The sequence below is a fragment of the Pantherophis guttatus genome, chromosome 14 (genome assembly GCF_059756535.1).
Source record: "Pantherophis guttatus breed Tessera chromosome 14, ASM5975653v1, whole genome shotgun sequence".
Lineage (NCBI taxonomy): Eukaryota > Metazoa > Chordata > Lepidosauria > Squamata > Colubridae > Pantherophis > Pantherophis guttatus.
In genome coordinates, this window is record NC_142076.1 from 12,506,087 (window position 1) to 12,526,450 (window position 20,364).

The window sequence follows — 20,364 nt, forward strand, 5'->3', positions numbered from 1 at the left end:
CCCCAGGAGTGGGGAGGGAATGGGGATTTTGCAGTATCCTTCCCCTGCCACGCCCACCAAGCCCTGCCCACAGAACCGGTAGTAAATCAACCAGGGGGGAATCAACAACCAACCACAGCCAACAATCCAAGGTCAAGGGTCAAGTTGCAAAGAAGAGTAAACAAGGTGAATCCAAGAGAATTCCAGCCAACCTCACAAACTAGAAGTTCGTGGTTCTTCCAGGCCCGGACGTAGGGAGCACAAGGCCCACCCTCTAAGAAAGCAAAGGCCAGGCCAGGCCAGCATTCTCTCCAGCAAAATAAAAGGCAGGAAGTGGGCTCCGGCAGCCAGGAATGCAAACTATTTCTCAGCCCCTGGGCAGGTGTGCCGTGGAGTCAACTTACCGAAGACATCATCAAACTGCACTCAAGTTGAGGTGTGGAGAGAGCAGATACAGGGAAAGATCCCCCCCCCCCAGCCACTCTCTCCAAGACAAGGAACAGAGCGCGTTGACTTCTTTTTTTAATATGTGTAATTAAATATTTTTCGTTTGAAATGGATACATTACCGGATTATTATTGGTCCTATCCATTATCCATCTCGACTTAGGATCCCAAAATTTCCATTGCTAAGAGCGAGATGGTTTTTAAGTGACTTTTGCCACATTTCACGACCTGCCTTGTCTCCGTCGTTAAGTGAAACACTGCAGTCGTGAAGTTAGTAACGTGGCGGTAACCTTCCCCTGGATTGGGGAGGGAATGGAGATTTTACAGTATCCTTCTCCTGGAGTGGGGAGGGAATGGAGATTTTACAGTATCCTTCCCCTACCACGCCCACCAAGCCACGCCACACCACGCCCACCAAGCCACGCTCACAGAACCGGTAGTAAAAAAATTTGAAACCCACCACTGGTGTGTAGCCCATTTTGTATGTATATATATATATATATATATGCTGAGGGACTTTTTCGAGAATTATGTTGGCCAATGGACACTCGTTGGATTTTCCTCCATGCACATCTGTCCCTCCAGAGCTAAACCTAGAACAGCAGCTGAGTTAGTCTGGATTGTGAAAGCAATCACCTCTTCCAAAATTTCACATTGGCACCAAAGTTGGAATGTTGGCTAATGTATCTCTCTTTCTCTATCCAGATTTTTTTTTTAAGGAATCTGAGGGGGTGGGAGTGGGGAATTGCATACAGTCTAGAGTTGCATATCAATCACGGAAATTATATATATCAAAGAGAGAGAGAGAGAGAGAGAGCTTACTTTTATATTTGAAGACTTTTGTCTTGGTGGAATTAACATAACAAGGAATGACACCCCCACTCAACCACCCCCCAGAGAAATTTCCATCAAAATGGTACTTGGCCAATTTCATTAGCAGCTGCATAAATTAGGGGAAGAGAAGTTAAGGGAAGTCAGGAGTGTAGATAGAATCAGAGTTTTATGGAGGACTTTAGGAGAGAAAAGGACCCATTACCAGGTCAAAAACCTGCCCTACAAAGCAAAATTTAGAGGTGATTTTCCTGATGTGAGCATCCTTTGACACCCCACCCCTCACTGGCATCTGCAGAGGGAATGGGAGGTCAATAAAGAGGTGGCTACCATATTGATTTTTTGCTGCTCTCTTGCAGATTCCCCACCCTGACCCTTGATATTTTAACTGCTATATAGGAATTATAACTGATGAAGCTTCTTGGATGAGAAGCAAAAATCTTCCTCTTCTTCCTCAAATAAAAAAACAGTCCAGTTGCCTTTTGAAAGAAAAAGAAAAAAGCAACTCTGAGATACTATACTGAAGAAGGCTGCTTTGTAAAAGGCATAAATACTTTTAAAGTTTTTCCTTTCCTTTCCTTTCCTTTCCTTTCCCTTCCTTTCCTTTCCAAACTGGCTCTCCATCTTTCTCGGGTCTCAAAACAACGCTATAGGGCACTGCACACCAAGACAACTAGATACAAGGACAGTTTTTCCCTGAATGCCATCACTCTGCTAAACAACTCATTCCCACAACACTGTCAAATAATTTACTAAGACTGTATTACTATTATTCTTCTCTTCCTTACTAGTATCTATCTCTTCCCACTTATTACTATAACCATGTCGCTTGTATCTTTCGATTTATATTGTTTTTATTTGTCTCCTAGTACGATTTGATAGCTTATTAGTAACCTTGACTATCACTAAGTGTTGTATCTTTTTATTCTCAATGAATGTATTTTATTCTCCTTATGTACATTGAGAGCGTATGCACCAAAGACAAATTCCTTGCGTGTCCAATCACACTTGGCCAATAAAGAATTCTATTCTATTATGTTCTGTTCTATTCTGTTCTGTTCCTTTCTGTTCTGTTCTGTTCTGTTCTATTCCATCTACACTCTACTCTACACTCTAATCTACTCTACTCTATTTTATTCTATTCTATTCTCTATCTCTACACTCTGCACACTACTCTATTCTATTCTATTCTATTCTCTCTCTCTACACTCTATTCTACACTCTACTCTACTCTACTCTACTCTATTCTATTCTATTCTCTCTCTACACTCTACTCGACTCTACACTCTACTCTACTCTACTCTACTCACTCTACTCTACTCTACTCTACTCTACTCTACTCTATTCTATTCTATTCTATTCTATTCTATTCTATTCTATTCTATTCTATTCTCTCTCTCGACACTCTATTCTACACTCTACTCTACTCTACTCTACTCTATTCTATTCTATTCTCCCTCTACACTCTACTCGACTCTACACTCTACTCTACTCTACTCTACTCTACTCTACTCTACTCTACTCTACACTACTCTACTCTACTCTACTCTATTCTATTCTATTCTATTCTATTCTATTCTATTCTATTCTAAAACATCTCTCAGGCCCCAATCTAAAATGCTTGTTGGATGCCCTTTCCCCCTAGGTCACCTTTCTTTCTTTCTTTCTTTCCTTCCTTCCTTCCTTCCTTCCTTCCTTCCTTCTTTCTTCTTTCTTTCTTTCTTTCTTTCTTTCTTTCTTTCTTTCTTTCTTTCTTTCTTTCCCCCCTTCCCTTTCCCCCCCTCACCTTCCACAACCAGCCCCTCCTGCTGCTTTGTCTGATAAGCAGGTGTGCAGCGATTCGAAGGTGCTCCGGCCAACCCTTCCCCGATGCTGACATTTTTTAATTATTATTAGTTGATTAAAAAAAAGAAAGAAAGAAAGAATGCATCCTTTTGAGATCAGGTACAAATTCTTTGCATCTTTGGCATGGCTGAGCTGTAACTTTATGCCAGTTAAAAGACTTTCAACCCCCACCCCAACCCCCTCACCCCCAGGACACGAACCACTGATGGAGGGGCTCCTCCCTCGGTGCCCCCGTGTGCCTAGGTGGTTACAACACACTAATGCATACTTGCACACCTGCGGATTTTGCGTTCCTGCCAGCACTGATCATAGCATGGAACTCCTGAGTTCCTCAATTAGGACAGGTGATGACTAGCAATGGGGGTCTGGCAAGAGTTGGGTTGAGCCACTAGAAGGGGATGAAGGGGGGAGCCAGTTGTGGGAAGTTTCCCCCCCCCCCCGAAGACTATGAGCCATTCCTTTCTGGGCCTGATGTGTTTTCAATCCCATCACCAAAAGCAACCTCAACTAATAAATGGATGGAAACTGATCCAGGAGAGATTCAACCTAGAAATAAGGAGAATTTTTCTGACTATGAGAACAATCAAACCATGGAACAGAAGTTGCCTTCGTCGCTGGAGGCTTTCAAGAAGAAACTGGACTGCCATCTGTCAGAAATGGTGTAGGGTCTCCTGTTTGGACTGAGGGTTGGACTAGATGACCTAACAAGGTCTCTTCCAACCAGGGGTGAAATCCAGCAGGTTCTGATAGGTTCTGAAGAAACGATAGTGGAAATTTTGAGTAGTTCGGAGAACCAGTAGCAGAAATTTTGAGTAGTTCAGAGAACCAGTAGCAGAAATTTTGAGTAGTTTGGAGAACTGGCAAATACCACCTCTGGCTGGCCCCAGGATGGGGTGGGAATGGAGATTTTGCAATATCCTTTTGCAATATACGGTATAAAGAATGGGAGAGAAAAACAGCGTATTTACATTTTAGCTTTTACTTTGGACAAGTTTTATCTTCCCTTTCTTTTCCATCTGGGAAATAGCCATAAAAATATTTGAACGATTCAGGAGAATCGGTTTCTGGTCAGCAGGAGCTGAGACTGTTTGCTTGCAATGAACCACAACGTGGCCCAAGCAACCACATGTGACTCCAGATGTGAAGTCAAGGCATAAATGAATCTAAGGGCGAGGGGGGAGGGAATCATAATGTCTCCCCCCCCCCCCCGCTTTCTTTTAACTTGTAAAATCTTGCCCTGTTTAGTATCAGTGACTGTATATGAGTTTACATTACTGGCAACAAGGAAGGAGTTCCCATTATTAACATGTGCTTGCTCCTGTGCATATGTATGTATCTACGTGGGTCCTAAAAGCAGTGAGTTTCCGTGTCTGTATCGGGGGGGTGTGTCACAGATTTGTGTATGTTTACGTTAAAATCTGTTTCCGTAGGTGCGAGTGATGGGAAGGAGGGAAGAACAGTGAACAGCGTACAGGGCATCCAAGATTCCAAAGCATTTTTTTTTAAATCATTAAAAACTCCTTTCCTTTTAAGTTGCCCCATTTCTAGGGGAGTGAAAAATCCCAATTCCGTCTTTTTAACTATGGGATTATCCAGCCCTACTTCTCTTGTGGCCCAACAACACCGTAAGGGCCATAAATGACGTCATGATTTTGGATTCACAACCTTTGATACTCTGGTGATATGATTGTTCGTTATCATCCTCCTCATCATCCTTCTCCTCCTTATCCTCTTCTCTTCCTTCTTCTTCTCCTTCTCCTTCTCCTTCTTCTTCTCCTTCTCCTCCTCCTCCTCCTCCACCACCACCTTCTCCTCCTCCTCCTTCTTCTCCTTCTCCTCCTCCTCCTTTTCTCCTCTTCCTTCTCCTCCTTCTTCTTCTCCTTCTTCTCCTCCTCCTTCTCCTTCTCCTTCTTCTCCTTCTCCTTCTTCTCCTCCTCCTTCTCCTCCTTCTCCTCCTTCTCCTCCTTCTTCTCCTTCTCCTCCTCCTCCTCCTCCTTCTCTTCCTCCTTCTCCTTCTCCTTCTCCTTCTTCTCCTTCTCTCCTTTCTCTCCCTCTCCTTCTTTTTGCTTTTGCTTGACTATCCTGGCATTGATTGGTTGTAATAAGTCCATTATTGATATTCCTTTTTAAAAAGTTGGCACGGTGTCAAGAAAATGTCAGAAGGACTTTTCCTTCTGCGCAATTCTGGACATTGCTGGCCTCTCCAAATATATGTGGAAACCAGGGAAATAAAAACAGGCGAATGACTGAAGGGACAAATGGTTCTTGAGCTATACCAGGTCAGGAAATGTCCAGAATGATTTAATAATGAGATCATGGTGAATGTCAACTTTTAGCAGCAATGATGGAAATCAAGATGCCATTGGTAGTCACTTATTCAGTGGAGATTTCATTTGATTTATTATATATATTTCTAACATTTTCCCTGGTGTCCCGACTGGTTAACATCAATGTTCACCAAATTTTGCCACGCGCGCGGAGGTGCATTTCACCCTGCATACTCATTGCAATGAACGCAAAAGCAGAAAAACATTAACACACCAGCATCACAATCGAGACACTCATCACACAATTACTCAGCCAACTTTCTTCCGATGACTTCCTGATGACTGCAAAAATCATCAACCGTCATCCCCTCGACTAGTTCTCTGATGAACGGAAAAGGAACAGAGAGGTGGGGAGGCCGACTTCCAAGTAAACATGACTGGGGGAATATTCATTTGAATTCTTATTCATGGATTGTATTGACTGGAATATTCCGGAAAACAAGTTGACTTGGCAGGTCAGTGCATGGAAAGAGGAACTAAGCATGGCACATGCCACTGTTTATGCCAAGCGGATGCTGGATTCCGACAGAGTAAACATGATTCTCGGATTTTGGATTTTTAACTTGCAGCAACTCTGTCTATTTTAGTGTTTATCCAAGTCAGTTTTTTCCCTTGCACTTGTCCCTGTAAAAACACTGTCATTGTTTGTTCTTTAGGGGAGAAGTTAGGAAGTACTATAATAATTCTGTAGACATTGCCATATAGATGCGCACCTCCCTTCTCCATCAGCCTTCTTGAGAAGTTAAACACCCAAAGCAAGGTTTATTCATTGCCATAGGACACACTGGTAAGGCAACCCAATCTTTCTTTTTCTTTCTTTCTTTCTTTCTTTCTTTCTTTCTTTCTTTCTTTCTTTCTTTCTTTCTTTCTTTCTTTCTTTCTTTCTTTCTTTTTCCTTCCTTCCTTCCTTCCTTCCTTTCTTTCTTTCTTTCTTTCTTTCTCACACACCGCCCAAGCAGGAGACCCTACACCATTTCTGACAGATGGCAGTCCAGTCTCTTCTTGAAAGCCTCCAGTGATGAAGCTCCCACAACGTCTGAAAGCAACTTCTGTTCCATGGGTTGATTGTTCTCACTATCAGAAAATGTATCCTTATTTCCAGGTTGAATCTCTCCTTGTTCAGGTCCATCCATTACTCCTTGTCTGGCCTTCAGGTGCTTTGGAAAATAGCTTGATCCCCCCTCCTCTCTGTCACAGCCCCTCAAATATTGGAAGACTGCTATCATGTCTCCCCTGGTCCTTCTCTTCACCAGACTAGCCATGCCAGTTCCTGCAATCGTTCATTGTTATGTTTTAGCCTCCAGTCCCCTAATCATCTTGGTTGCTCTTCTCTGCACTCTTTCTAGAGTCTCAACATCTTTTTTATAGTGTGGTGAACAAAACTGGATGCAATACTGTAGGTGTGGTCTTTCTAAGGCTTTATAGAGTGGTATTAATACCTCACTTTATCTTGATTGTATCCTTCTGTTTATGCAGCCTAGAACTGTGTTGGCTTTTTTGGCTGCAGCCACAGACTGCTGGCTCATATTTAAGTGGTTGTCCACTAAGACTCCAAGATCCCTCTCACAGTTACTGCTATTAAGCCTGGTTTCACCCAGTCTATATGTATACTTTGGGTTTTTCTTGCCTAAGTGTAAGACTTTACTTTTCTCTTCTTTCTTTCTTTCTTTCTTTCTTTCTTTCTTTCTTTCTTTCTTTCTTTCTTTCTTTCTTTCTTTCTTCCTTCCTTCCTTCCTTCCTTCCTCCTTCCTTCCTTCCTTCCTTCCTTCTTTCTTTCTTTCTTTCTTTCTTTTTCTTTCTTTCTTTCTTTCCCATCTTTATTATTTTACAAATAACAGAATAACAGAGCTAAATCTCTCCAGCTGTGGCAACGTGGTTGGCATGACCATGGAATGCAGCCGTAGCATTAGATCTAGGTTATTTTTTATGGTTCCTTTGAGGTCGTTGGCCTTGTAAAGCTGTTATAGAGGGGGAGAGTGGAGGCAGGAGGGTAACAAGCTGCACTGCAGATGTCTCTGGGGCCGAAGGAAGGACCTCGTTCTTTTGAATGAAATGAACAAAATGTCTAAAAGTTATGATACTTATGTAGTCTCATCCTGGACATAAATTGTTTCAACTCCTACCCTCAAAACGACGCTATAGAGCACTGCACACCAGAACAACTAGACACAAGGACAGTTTTTTCCCCGAACGCCATCACTCTGCTAAACAAATAATTCCCTCAACACTGTCAAACTATTCACTAAGTCTGCATTGCTATTAATCTTCTCATCGTTCCCATCACCCATCTCCTCCCACTTACGACTGCATGACTGTAACCTTGTTGCTGGTATCCTTATGATTTATATTGATTGTTTCCTAGTATGATTTGATTGTTTATTTGTTCCCTATGACTATCGTTAAGTGTTGTACCTTATGATTCTTGACGAATGTATCTTTTCTTTATGTACAGCCCGTTTATGTCCGGCCCATTTTGGATGCAGGTAAGTGTAGGGCACGCATGGAAACTTGGGGAGGGTGAAAAACATGCCTACCAAAAGTTCAGGAAGGCTGGAAATGGGCCCAGCCTCCAGAGGGCCTTTGGAGCCTGGGGAGGGCAAAAACGCCCCTCCCCCATGGTGCAGGAGGTTGAATAGGCCACGCCCACCATGGCCATGCCCACCCAGCAACCGGGCAAAGAACCTCTTGCTCAAATTTTTGAAGCCCACCCCTGGCCACATGATCCCTGACAGTTGTAAGTGTGAGGATTGGTCATAAATTGCTTATTTCAGCAGGACTGTAGCTTCAACCAGTCACTAAACAAACAGCTGTGTCGATCCATAGATACTTTGAAAAGTAGGAGTCTGATCCATCAACTAATCGTTTTTCTCCTTTGCATTCCAGATGGGCATCATTCTTTTCTTGGAATCTTTTTAATAGCAAGAGTATTATGCACTCGGTAGATTTAAAAAAAACAAAAACAAATCTTCATTCACCTCCTATTTCAAAGTAGGAACGTGTTTCTTTTCTTCCCCCTTTTCTAAAGTGCATTCATTTACTTTTATCTTTGGAACAACTCTCCCTTCTTCCCACATAAGGAAGTCATCTAGATAAGAGGGCCCTGTTCCTCACTTGCATAACAGATAAGCTAATTGTCGGATGTGCCCTTTGGAGATAAGGGAATCCCAGATCTGTGTGAACGAACATGTGTTCCTGGGAGGCTGAGATGTCGAATGGCAAGACAAGGCAAAGAGATCCTCCACCAGGAAAGCCAAGTATCAAGTTCAGGATTTTCTTCCCGTTATCCAGGTTTCATCAGAAGAGCACCTGAACGATAAAGCCACAGCTTCGTTTCCTAAAAGAGAACAGAACAGAATAACAGAGTTGGAAGCAGACCTGGGCAGTCCTGAAATCCAATTTTTTTACTACCGGTTCTGTGGGTGTGGCTTAGTGAGCGTGGTGTGGCTTGGTGGGCGTGGCAGGGAAAGGATACTGCAAAATCGGAATGGAGGGCGAAAACAGCCTTCCTCACCACCACCCCCGGAGGCCCTCTGGAAGTCGGAAACGGCCCATTTGCCAACTTCCGGTGGGACTGGAAGGCCTGTTTTTTGCTGTCCCCAGCCTCCAGAGCCTCTCTAGGAGTCTGGGGAGGGCCAAAACAGCCTTCCCCAGCCCCTCCGGAGGTCCTCCGGAGGCCGAAAATGGCCTGTTTGCCAACTTCCTGTGGGATCGGCCTATATTGTTGTTTCCAACCTTCATGGTAGAGGAACACGTTCAGAAAATAAAATGTGAGGAGGGGGCATTATTTATTTATTTATTGTTTGATCGGCATCTCCCCACCTACAGAGTTTAAGGCCGTAAGCAGCATCAGCAGAATCCTAAAACGAAGGCCATCCTCAAGGAAACCGAATCAAGGAGAGAAGCAACCTGGAATTTAAAGAGAAACTTCCTAACAGTGAGAACAATTGACCCGTGGAACAGCTTGCCTCCAGAAGTTGTGGGTGCTCCATCAATGGAGGTTTTTTTTCAAGAAAAGATTGGACAGCCATTTGCCTGGAATGGCAGAGGGTTGAGCCTGGGGAGGGTTAGACTAGAAGACCTTCAAGGTCCCTTCCAGCTCTATTCTGACACAAATTGTTTGTGGGGTGGGGGGAACAGTTTCTGCCTGTTTAGGGCAGTGTCTTGCCAGCAGTCTATAAATTGTCTGTGAAGGGAAGGAAGGGTGGGGAGTGGGTTCCCTCCCTCCTTTTCAGACACCGATGGGAAATTGCTGGTTGGATCCTGCACCTCCGTCCTCCTGCCACCCACCATGCACACCTGTGGCATCTGGAAAAGATCGGAATGCCCCAGACAAAGAAACACCAGATCTCTTCTGCCTCCCTGCCCCTCCCCACCCCCATTGACCAGCTCTGTCCCTTTGCATTTGACAGGCGCACGGGAGCAGGTCCTCATCCCCTCCAGCCCCAAAGGACGAGAAGGTCCTCCTTAATGTTCACACATCCCTTGCTTTCTCTCGCCCTCCCTGTTCCCCACCCCACCCCCCCCAGCCCGAAAACCATCACTCACCAGACTTTGATTATGGCCACAAAGAGACTTTGGATGAGCCATGGCCAAGCTGGAGCTGGAGGAGACAGATGATGAAAGAGCTGTCAAACGGGATTAAACAGTAGCTGTTTTCCTCCTGCGACTGGAAGCCGAGCAACAGTGGGGGAGGTTGTAAGGCCATTGTAAAGAGCTTCTCTCCAGCTGGAAACAGGACAGGACTTCGGGCTCGAAGTCACGTGGAGAGGAATGCGGCCGATGGGGAAGAACATCTTGTGAGCGGTCACCAGGAGATGGCAAGTGAAGATAGCGAGAAAGCTTCAAGAGGCACAAGGGACTGACAGAACGATAGACGGTAGATGTTGTGTATTGGCTAACTAGTGGTTTTACTCTAGAGAGGAAGGGGAAAAAAGCATGATGAATTAAGGAAAAGCTGATTTCAGCTTTCACGTATCACTTGCAATGAGTTGGGCAGCTTGATAGGATCAAGTGAGAAATGAATAAATTTCCTTCAAAGTGATCTGTTTTGTTTCGTTTTGTTGTTTTGTTTTGTTTTTCCAAAACAAGAATGGTGGAATTCACACTAGGATAATGGAGAATGGGAAAAATTGCTCTGCTCTCTTCCTTCCTCTTTTTCTTTCTTAGTTGCTTCTTAGAGCTTTGTGAGCTCCTCAGAAGTAGTAGTTGGAAGAACGGATCCTTTCGGGGTCATCCTGAACCACTTTGGGCTTGTTTAGATAGCCCCTGTCCATCCCACTGGAATATGATCCATCAAAGAAAGAAAGAATGGTCTTAATGAGATCACTGAGAGGGATCTTGGAGTCCTAGTGGACAACCATTTAAATATGAGCCAGCCGTGTGCAGCAGCTGCCAAGAAAAGCCAACACAGTTCTAGGCTGCATAAACAGAGGGATAGAATCAAGATCACGTGAAGTGTTAATACCACTTTATAATGCCTTGGTAAGGCCACACTTGGAATACTGCAACCAGTTTTGGTCGCCACGATGTAAAAAAGATGTTGAAACTAGAAAGAGTGCAGAGAAGAACAACAAAGATGATTAGGGGACTGGAGGCTAAAATCAGAGGTGGGTTTCAGCAGGATCTGACCAGTTCTTGAGAACCGGTAGCAGAAATTTTGAGTAGTTCGGAGAACCAGTAGTAAAAATTCTAACTGGCCCCGCCCCCATCTATTTTCTGCCTCCTGAGTCCCAGCTGATCGGGAGGAAATGGGGATTTTGCAGTAACCTTCCCCTGGAGTGGAATGGGAATGGAGATTTTACAGTATCCTTCCCCTGCCACACCCACCAAGCCACACCCACCAAGCCATGCCACGCCCATCAAGCTACACCCAAAGAACCGGTAGTAAAACTTTTTGAAACCCACCACTGGCTAAAACATATAAAGAAAAGTTGTGGGAACTGGGTGTGTCTAGTTTATTGAAAAGAAGGACTAGGGGAGACATGATAGAAAGTCTTCCAATATCTCAGGGGCTGCCCCAAAGAAGAGGGAGTCAAGCTATTCTCCAAAGCACCTGAGGGTAGGACAAGAAGCAATGGGTGGAAACTAATCAAGGAGAGAAGCAACCTAGAACTAAGGAGAAATTTCCTGACAGAACAATGAATCAGTGGAACAACTTGCCTCCAGAAGTTGTAAATGCTCTAATACTGGAAGTTTTAAAGAAGAGGTTGGATAACCATTTGTCTGAAGGGGTGTAGGGTTTCCTGCCTAAGCAGGGGATTGGACTAGAAGACCTCCAAGGTCCGTTCCAACTCTATTATTCTCTTCTATTTTAATGCTATGGTCTTCTATAGGGATCTCACCTCTAGAGAATAGAACATACAGATAGTCTTCAACTTACAACCACTCATTTAGTGACCGTTTGAAGTTACACCGCATTTTTCACACTTACAATCATTGCAGCATCCCCATTGGTCACCCGCTCAAAATTGGCAACTGGCATGTATTTATGACAATTGCATTGTCCCGGGATCATGTGACCTCCTTTTTTTTTGTGCCCTTCTGACAAGCAAAGTCCATGTGGAAGCTAGATTCACTTGACCACCCTGTGACTAACTTAACAACTGCAGCGATTCACTGAACAACTGTAGCCAGAACGGTAATCAAATGGGGCGAAACAACCGTCTCAATTTAGCAATAGAAATCTCGGGCTCAATTGTGGTCATACGTCAAAGACTACCTGTACTGGGGGGATCAGACAGGGTGACACAACATGTGAGAGAAATTTACTGGGGGCTTACATCAGGCAATCTGGCTGGTGTAGGAGTTGACCAGGCTGAGCCCGATGGCGGGGTCAAATGCATCATCAGTCATGTGTCCCTTCGTGCCCACTAAGAGATCTAAGTTTGAATTTCTTCTATTCTTATCTCCCGTTAATTTCCCTTGACTGTTAGTAGTTCAGATTCTTGTAGAGAGCTTAAGTTTACAGTAAATCTTTATACATATTTGAACTGCCCAGATCTCCTGATTTCCCTGGTATTTGACTGCTGGTCCGTGGATGCTGAGCCTACCCAATAAATCTGCCCCTCCTGTCCCTCCATCTTCTGAATTCTGAGCGAAGTGTGGTCGCTCAGTGGGATTCTCCCCGCCAAGCGGGAACTCAGAGATCCAAGTCGGAAATAACGTAGAACATCATCCAGCTCTCCACGTTTCCTGGAGAGAAGAAGAAATCGCACCCTGGGAGGCAACCGAAGCAATATTTTCCTAACTTGGCATGTCTCGTTCCTCCTCGCAAGTCAGTACCCCCTACTTTGGAAAAAGCAGAAAGAAAAATGTTAGTATTAAAACATCCCCCATTGTTCGGCTGCTGGTTTTCTTCCCAAACACGCCCCGATTACCACCAACATCCAAATGAGAAGGGGAGGGGGGGAAAAGAGGAGAAAAGCGAATAAAAGGCATTCTGTAGTCTCACTCAGGCCCTTTTCTCCACCCTTTCGGCTCCTGCGCCAGCTTTTTGAGCCGCCAGACAAAAAAAATTTGAAGGCGCAAAAAAAAAAAAAACCCAGAGAGAGAGAGAAAACGGAGAAGGCCATTCACCGCCATCTTCTCAATGGCCGACGCCAGGTTCTCACAGCACCCTCCTTTTACAAACATTTGTCACGGGCCTCCCTCACAAAGGCGAGAGGGAGAAAGAGACAAGGAGGAGAGGAAAGGGGGTGGAAGCGCAGAGGGGAAAGGGTGAAAGGAACAGGTTGGCCCTGTTGGAGGGAGAGAAAGGCGAAGGAGAGGAAATAAATAAATAAACAGCTCAGACATCGGGCGGTCCTTTTTGGAGATGTCTGCTTGGGAAAGACTGGCATCCCAAACGAAGCTGAATTTTAAATTGGGTGCCATACAATTGGCTTGGTTTCCCTCCCACCCCACACCGTTGTCATTTGGGGGGGGTGTGGAGAGAGGAAGCTGTGTCCTCCAAACAGCCTGATGTTTATTCATGAGTTGTCCCAGCATTTTCCATTCCCGGTTCATTGTCTTCGGTTATCGATCACGAGCGATCAGAGTGGGAAGCGTCTATTGAGCATGGTGAAAATGGCTGCAGGGAGGAGGCATTAAATGAAGAGGTGGAAGGAGGCAGGAAAAGGGGTGGGGGGGCCAAGATGGAGAGGAACAGGTGTCATCTGCCTGCTGATCAAACTTCCTTCCTTCCTTCAACCCGGCTATCACGCGGTGCAGTGGCAAAAGGCTGTGTTTTGCTGCAACGTCCCCAAGGAAAAAAAAATTGGTTACAGACTTATAGCTGGCAATGTGTGCCAATTTTTTGGATCTCTCTCTAACCATTTTGGGAAAATTAGATTTACTCACATACGTATCGGCTCTCCAATCACAGAAACTAGGGAGTGACCCTAACTGTTTGAGAACGTGTATTTTCTTAACAGGGATTTTATTAGCCACTATTAATGTCAATACTATTGTTTAATATATTGTAAACAGTGATGTCTATTGCTGGTCTATGACCGTAATAAAGTTATATTCTATTCTAATTCTTCCTTCCTTCCTTCCTTTCTTCCTTCCTTCCTTCCTTCATTCATTCATTCCTATTTCCTTCCTTCTTTCTCTTTTTTCCTTCCTTTCTTCTTTCCTTCTTCTCTCCTCTCCTCTTCCTTTCCCTTCCTTCCTTCTCCTTCCTTTCTTCCTTTCTACTTTCCTCTCTCTTCCCCTTCCTTCCTTTCTTCCTTCCTGTCTTAAATGATGATAAATCTCAAATTCTTGCTGTTCATTTGGACTCTTGATAATAGAGAGCAAACCCAACTCCCTTCTAGCATTGATGATGTTACCTAGTTGGGATAATGGAACATCTACAAGAAAACAACCAAGCTCAGGGAGCACCAAGAACCTCGCAGTTCCACCCCGAGCTACAAGTTTTCTGTTCTATTGGGGTTCTTAATAAACCAGCCCTGAACTCTTAAAGGACAATGTTCATTGTTTCAAGGATTCGTGAAGAAAGAAGAATCAAAATTCTGCTACGGATTGGCTCACTTACTGTTCTAAGACCACCAGCTGCCCTGAGTAATCATTTCAAGATGATCAATTTCAAAACCCATTTAGTACGCACAGGGAATTTGCTACCTGGGAAAGAGAGGAGAGAAACATAAATTGATGTCAAAATGACAAAAATAGGCGGAGGCCAGAATGCAAGCTAAGACTTTTTGAACTTGTGTTGCATCATCACACACAACTACAAAGGGGGTCATTTCCATCTTGCGATATTCATTTCTATTGTCTCCGCCAGTCCTTTGAAGGCGCCAATAGTTTCAGTAATTAAAAAAAAATAAGGGATTGTCTCACCCAGCCCCGTGGGTTTCATCCGTGCCAACCAAGCAACCCCAATTGGGTCATCCTTGAAGAAATGGCCTTCAGCAACTGCTTCATATTTATTTATTTATTATTTATTACATGTATTTATATGCCGCCATTCTCCCGAAGGACTCAGGGCGGCGAACACAAGTTAAGAAACAAGTACAATAAAATCATAATTTAATCCAAATAATTAATTAGTAGTAAATAATAAAGCCTGGAATCAGTCTCAGCCTATTTGTTTGAAAAGCCAAGTCTTCAAGTCCCGACGGAAGGAGCGGAGATCAGGAGCCGTCCGGAGCTCAGTAGGTAATTCATTCCAGAGAACGCCCTACCCCTGGGCACAGCAATATTGAACAAAGATTTCCAATTCTTGATCTGATGTTGGACTTTTATTGTCTCGTGTGTACTTTAAGGCAATACCAGACAATCTTTTGATGACCGGGACATTTTATAGCCCTTTTTTTTTTCTTTTTTGCAACTTCTGAGGAAATTTCATAAAGCTTTGAAGAACTTCAGACACCAAATAGAGGTTGACATAAAGAGGAGGGGGGGTCAACTTATTTTCCAAAGCACCAGAGCACAGGACAAGAAACAATGGATGGAAATTAATCAAGGAGTGAAGCAACCTGGAATAAAGGAGAAACTTCCTAACAGTGAGGACAATTCACCACTGGAACAGCTTGCCACCAGAAGTTATGGATGCTCCATCACTGGAGATTTTTAAGAAGAGACTGAATAGTCACTTGTCTGAAAGGATATAGGGCAGTGTTGGTGAACTTTTTTGGCACGCGAGCCGTCACCTGTTACTCTTCCGGGTTCCGGCGTGCCAGCCAGCGGGAGCACCAGAAACCGGAAGAGGAGCCACCCAGCGTGCATGCACATGCTGGGAAGATGATCTCCTGATTTCTGGCACACACATGCACATCAGCCGCCTGGTCTTCCGGTTTCTGGCTCACACGCATGCACAAAGAACAGCTGGCCGGTGCACATGCAAATGCTGGAAACTGGAAGATCATCTTCCCGGCATGCACATGCACACCGGGCAGCTGCTCTTTTGATTTTCGGCGCTCCCGCATGTGTAAAGATTAGCTGGCCGGTGCGCCGGAACCCGGAAGAGCAACAGTCGACGGCTCGCATGCCCGAAGAGATGGCTCTGTGAGCCACTTCCAGCACATGTGCCATAAGTTCACCATCACGGATATAGGGTCTCCTGCTTGAACAGTGGATTGGACTAAAAGATCTCCAAGATCCCTTCCAGTTCTATTCTCACTGATCTGATCACCCTATTGATCCGCAGACAGGGGTGGGTTCTATTTACCTTTACTACCGGTTCGGCATGGGATCGCATGCACAGATCACCGATGACAACATCCGCGGCAGTGGGTGGGGCCTCCCGCCAGTTTTACTACCGGTTCCTGCGAACCGGTCCAAACCGGGGGCAACCAACCACTGTCCCCAGGGTTGATTTGATTGATTTGTCTGGCTAGGTGGGTGTCTCCTTCCTCTTTCACTACTTCACGTGCATTGCTCCCAAACTTGTGCACTTCGTGGAAGAGGAAAACCATCTCAGAGAGAAGGCGTGTACTACCCAGTGGTGGGTTTCAAAATTTTTTACTACCGATTCTGTGGGCATGGCTTGGTGGGCGTGGCAGGGGAAGGATACTATAAAATCGCCATTCCCACCCCACTCCAGGGGAAGGATACTGTAAATCTCCATTCCCTCCCCAATCCAGGGGAAGGTTACTGTAAAATCTCCATTCCCTCCCGATCAGCTGGGACTTGGGAGGCAGAGAATAGATGGGGGGTGGGGCCAGTCAGGATTTTTACTACCGGTTCTCCGAACTACTCAAAATTTCCGCTACCTGTTCTCCAGAACTGGTCAGAACCTGCTGAAACCCACCTCTGCCATGTACCAGTCTTTGAGCCAGCTACACATTACACCTGTTTCCACTTTCTACAGGCCTGTTTTCCCCATTTTCCTTACCACGTGTTTGTACCACGAGATGCACTTCCCTTGGCTACAGCATTTAAACATTGTGTGGGTTGTCTCGAAACTCAGAAATAACGAAACATGCTGGATTCACATGCTAAACCCCAAGATATGTTCATCAGAGTACAAACTCACCACCTTCCACGCATTTTCCAAAAAGGCAGCCTCATAAATCTGGTTCAATTTTTATGCGAACGTAGCGGTTGTGAAACTTTTGTCGAATCTTTTCATTTTTCATAATTATTCTTCCGCACCCGTCTTCAGAGAGGCTTAAAATATAAAAGACAATGGAGCCATAAGCATTAAACTGAATGTTCTAGTGGCAGATTATTGCAACTTTGGTTTCTTTAATGTTTCATATTGTTTAAAAAAGAATAACTAACTTTCCTTGAAAGTTAAACGCTCCAATAGCATCCAGCCCACCAATTCCTTTGTTTCGGACATTCCCCCACCCCTTTTTTTTTTAGTTAAGAACATTAACTTTGAAAGCTTATAGTCGAAATTATCTCTAATAAATGTCCCGAAGGGGGTAATTTTACCCTTCCATTTATCAAACTTAGTTGTAGGATAAATGCCTTACTCGTGGCAAGGAGGAACAGTAGAAAAAAAAATGAGCTGATTAAGTCTATTAATTTTCTAGCTCCCTCACAGATGTTCTGTGGTGTTTTTTTCCCCCTCAGGAATCGTTCTTTAAAAGAGAAAGAGCCATGGGGGAAAGAGACGTGGTGGGGCAGTGGTCAGAATGCAGTATTGCAGGCTAACTCTGCCAACTGCCAGCAGTTCGATCCTGACCGGCTGAAGGTTGACTCAGTCTTCCATCCTTCCGAGGTGGGTAAAATGAGGACTCAGATTGTTGGGGAGCAATCGGCTGACTCGGTAAAGCGCTTAGAGAGAGCTGTGAAGCGGTATATAAGCAGGGGTGGGTTTCAAAAAATTTAGCCAGGGGTTGCTGGGTGGGCGTGGCCATGGTGGGTGTGGCCTAGTCGGCCTCCTGCACCACAGCAGGGAGGGGGCATTTTTGCCCTCCCCAGGCTCCGGAGGCTTTCTTCGAGCTTCCAGGAGGGTAAAAATGGCCTCCCCAGGCTCCGGACGCCATCTGGAGTTCCTGAACGTTTGATAGGCCCATTTTTTGCCCTCCCTGAGCCTCTGCGCGTGCCCTGCACTTACCTGCATCCAAAACGGACCGCGTGGGGACTCCTGGGAGGGGAGGGGCAGGATGGGCAGGGCCAGCCAGGATTGGGATTTGGGGGTTCTCCGAACTGCACAGAATCTTAGCTAGAGGTTCTCCCAAACCACTGAGAACCCCCAGCAGCCCACCCCTCCCTGTATAAAAGTCTAAGGGCTATTGCTATTGCTATTATACAGTCCTCAGTGTCCCTCATCCGTTTGACACACTGATTTCCTTGTAGTGCAAGCTCACATTTCCTAGGCAATATCAGGAGATTTGTGGAGAAACCAAAGCAATCTTGGCTTGTTATATTTCTGCATCTCCCCTAAGGCTTATCAACGGCGAACCATGTTTTGCTTTAATTCTGCAATGGCCTCATTTTTTTTAAAAAAAACAAGTTTTCTTGGGGCTTCCCCGCCCCCCACATTCACCCACGTCTTTTTTTGAACAAAGTATTGGCCATATCTCATCTTATACAATTTATCAAATTCAAATACATTTTACTCCATTACCATTTTTGCCACAATTTTCTTTTTTCCCTTTTTTTTAAATCATATCTCAATATTTCTTTGCTTACTTATATAAACAGCATCTTCATTCGCCCTCAAATTCTAATTTTCCTGCTTCTTCATATTTATTCTCGTTTAATTTTTAACCATTCATTCTTTATCTTAATATATGTATATATGTTCGGGGTTGCCTTTCTTCCATTTCATCTTTTTTCTTATACAGCAATCTTTCTTCTCAATCCTGCGATCTCCCTCTCTTCTTTCCTTCTTACTTTCTTTTTCCCTCCTCTCCTACTCCTCTCTACTTCCTCTTCCTTTCTCCTTCTCCTCCTTTCTTCCTCCCTGTCTGGCCCTCTCTCCTCCTCTAATTTCCCCTCTCTTCCTTCCTCCCCTCTCTTCCATCCCTCTCTCTTCTCCCCTTCTCTTCCATCTCTCTACTCTCTACTCCTCTTTCATCTCTCTCTATTGCTGTATTCATTTTCAATTTAATATTTTCCACTATGGTGTCCAGGCAACCCCGATCTTTCTCATTTATTAAAGAAACTATTTAAAAAATTTAAAGGGGAAAAAAATGGAATAAGATGAAATATACGGTTTATAATTAAAAAGATAAGAGGAATTATGTAAAATATACTTGATAAATGAAAAAAATATACTAAGTTGAATATCTTCAATGGCCTCATTTTTAATCAACAGTGATCTACAGGTAGTCCTCGACTTAGGACCACAAATGAGCGCAACGTTTCTGTTGCTAGTTGTTAAGTGAGTTTTGCCCCGTTTTACGACCTTTCCTGCAACAGTTCTTAAGTGAATCACTGCAGTTTTAAGTTACTAACACAGCTGTTAAGTGAAACCCTGGCTTCACTATTCTCAGAAGGTCACCAGTGGTGATTGTATAGCCCCAGGATACTGCAACTGTCATGACTATGAGTCAGTTGCCAAGCATCCAAATTTTGACCAGGTGACTGTGGAGATGCTGCAATGGTCATAAGTGTGAAAAACGATGGTGTGTCATTATTTTCAGTGCTGTTGTAACTTCAAACGGTCCCTAGACGAATGGTCGTAAGACAAAGAGTATTGTATGTATTCTTGGGACTGGAATTTCCATTGCTAGCTCTTAAAAAAAACGTTAGTTCTTGGGAGGGAAAAAATAAGGTTGGGAAATGGTGATTTTATTCATGCACAGAACATGATCTACCCATGTCGCATCAATGCTGCAGTTGTTAAGGAAAGCCCTGGACCACCAAGACTTTGTCCATCCATCACTCAGCCATAAAAACAGAGTCGCAACATTGCAAAGGTTGGCGTTTTCTATAGACAATGCCTGCTTTGCAGAGCAGAGGGTCCTGGGCTCAACCCTCGGCTTTGTCAGTTCAATAAAAGCAGCAGCAAGTAGATTGAAAGAAAAACAAGACAGAAAAAGAATAATGGGGATTTTGCTTTTCCAAATTTCACCTTAATACCTCTGCTACATCTGCAAAAATATGGATGGATGGATGGATGGATGGATGGATGGATGGATGGATGGATGATAGATAGATAGATAGATAGATAGATAGATAGATAGATAGATAGATAGATAGATAGATAGATAGATAGATGATAGATAGATATAATTAGTAGATGATAGAGATAGATAGATAGATAGATAGATAGATAGATAGATAGATAGATAGATAGATAGATAGATAGATAGATAGATAGATAGATAGATAGATGATGGATGGATGGATAGATAAAATTAGTAATAATATAGATAGACAGAAAGACAGAGAGACAGAAAGACAGACAGACAGACAGACAGATAGAGACCCAGATAAATGATAGATATAGATGAATGAGATAGATAAATAAATGAGACAGATAGATAAATGATAGATATACAGTAGATGAATGAGACGAATGAGATGGATAGATAGAAGATGATAGATAGATA

The 20,364-nt window shown here is 44.0% G+C and overlaps 1 long non-coding RNA gene across 1 annotated transcript; it reads right to left on the reverse strand.

The window, feature by feature from the left end:
• Nucleotides 1–8,304: 8,304 nt before the first annotated feature.
• Nucleotides 8,305–16,900, reverse strand: LOC117673076 (uncharacterized). Its single transcript, XR_004593440.3, has 3 exons — nt 16,887–16,900; nt 9,974–10,028; nt 8,305–8,762 (listed from the first exon to the last, which is right to left on the reverse strand). It is a non-coding gene; the product is annotated as an uncharacterized LOC117673076 (long non-coding RNA).
• Nucleotides 16,901–20,364: the final 3,464 nt, after the last annotated feature.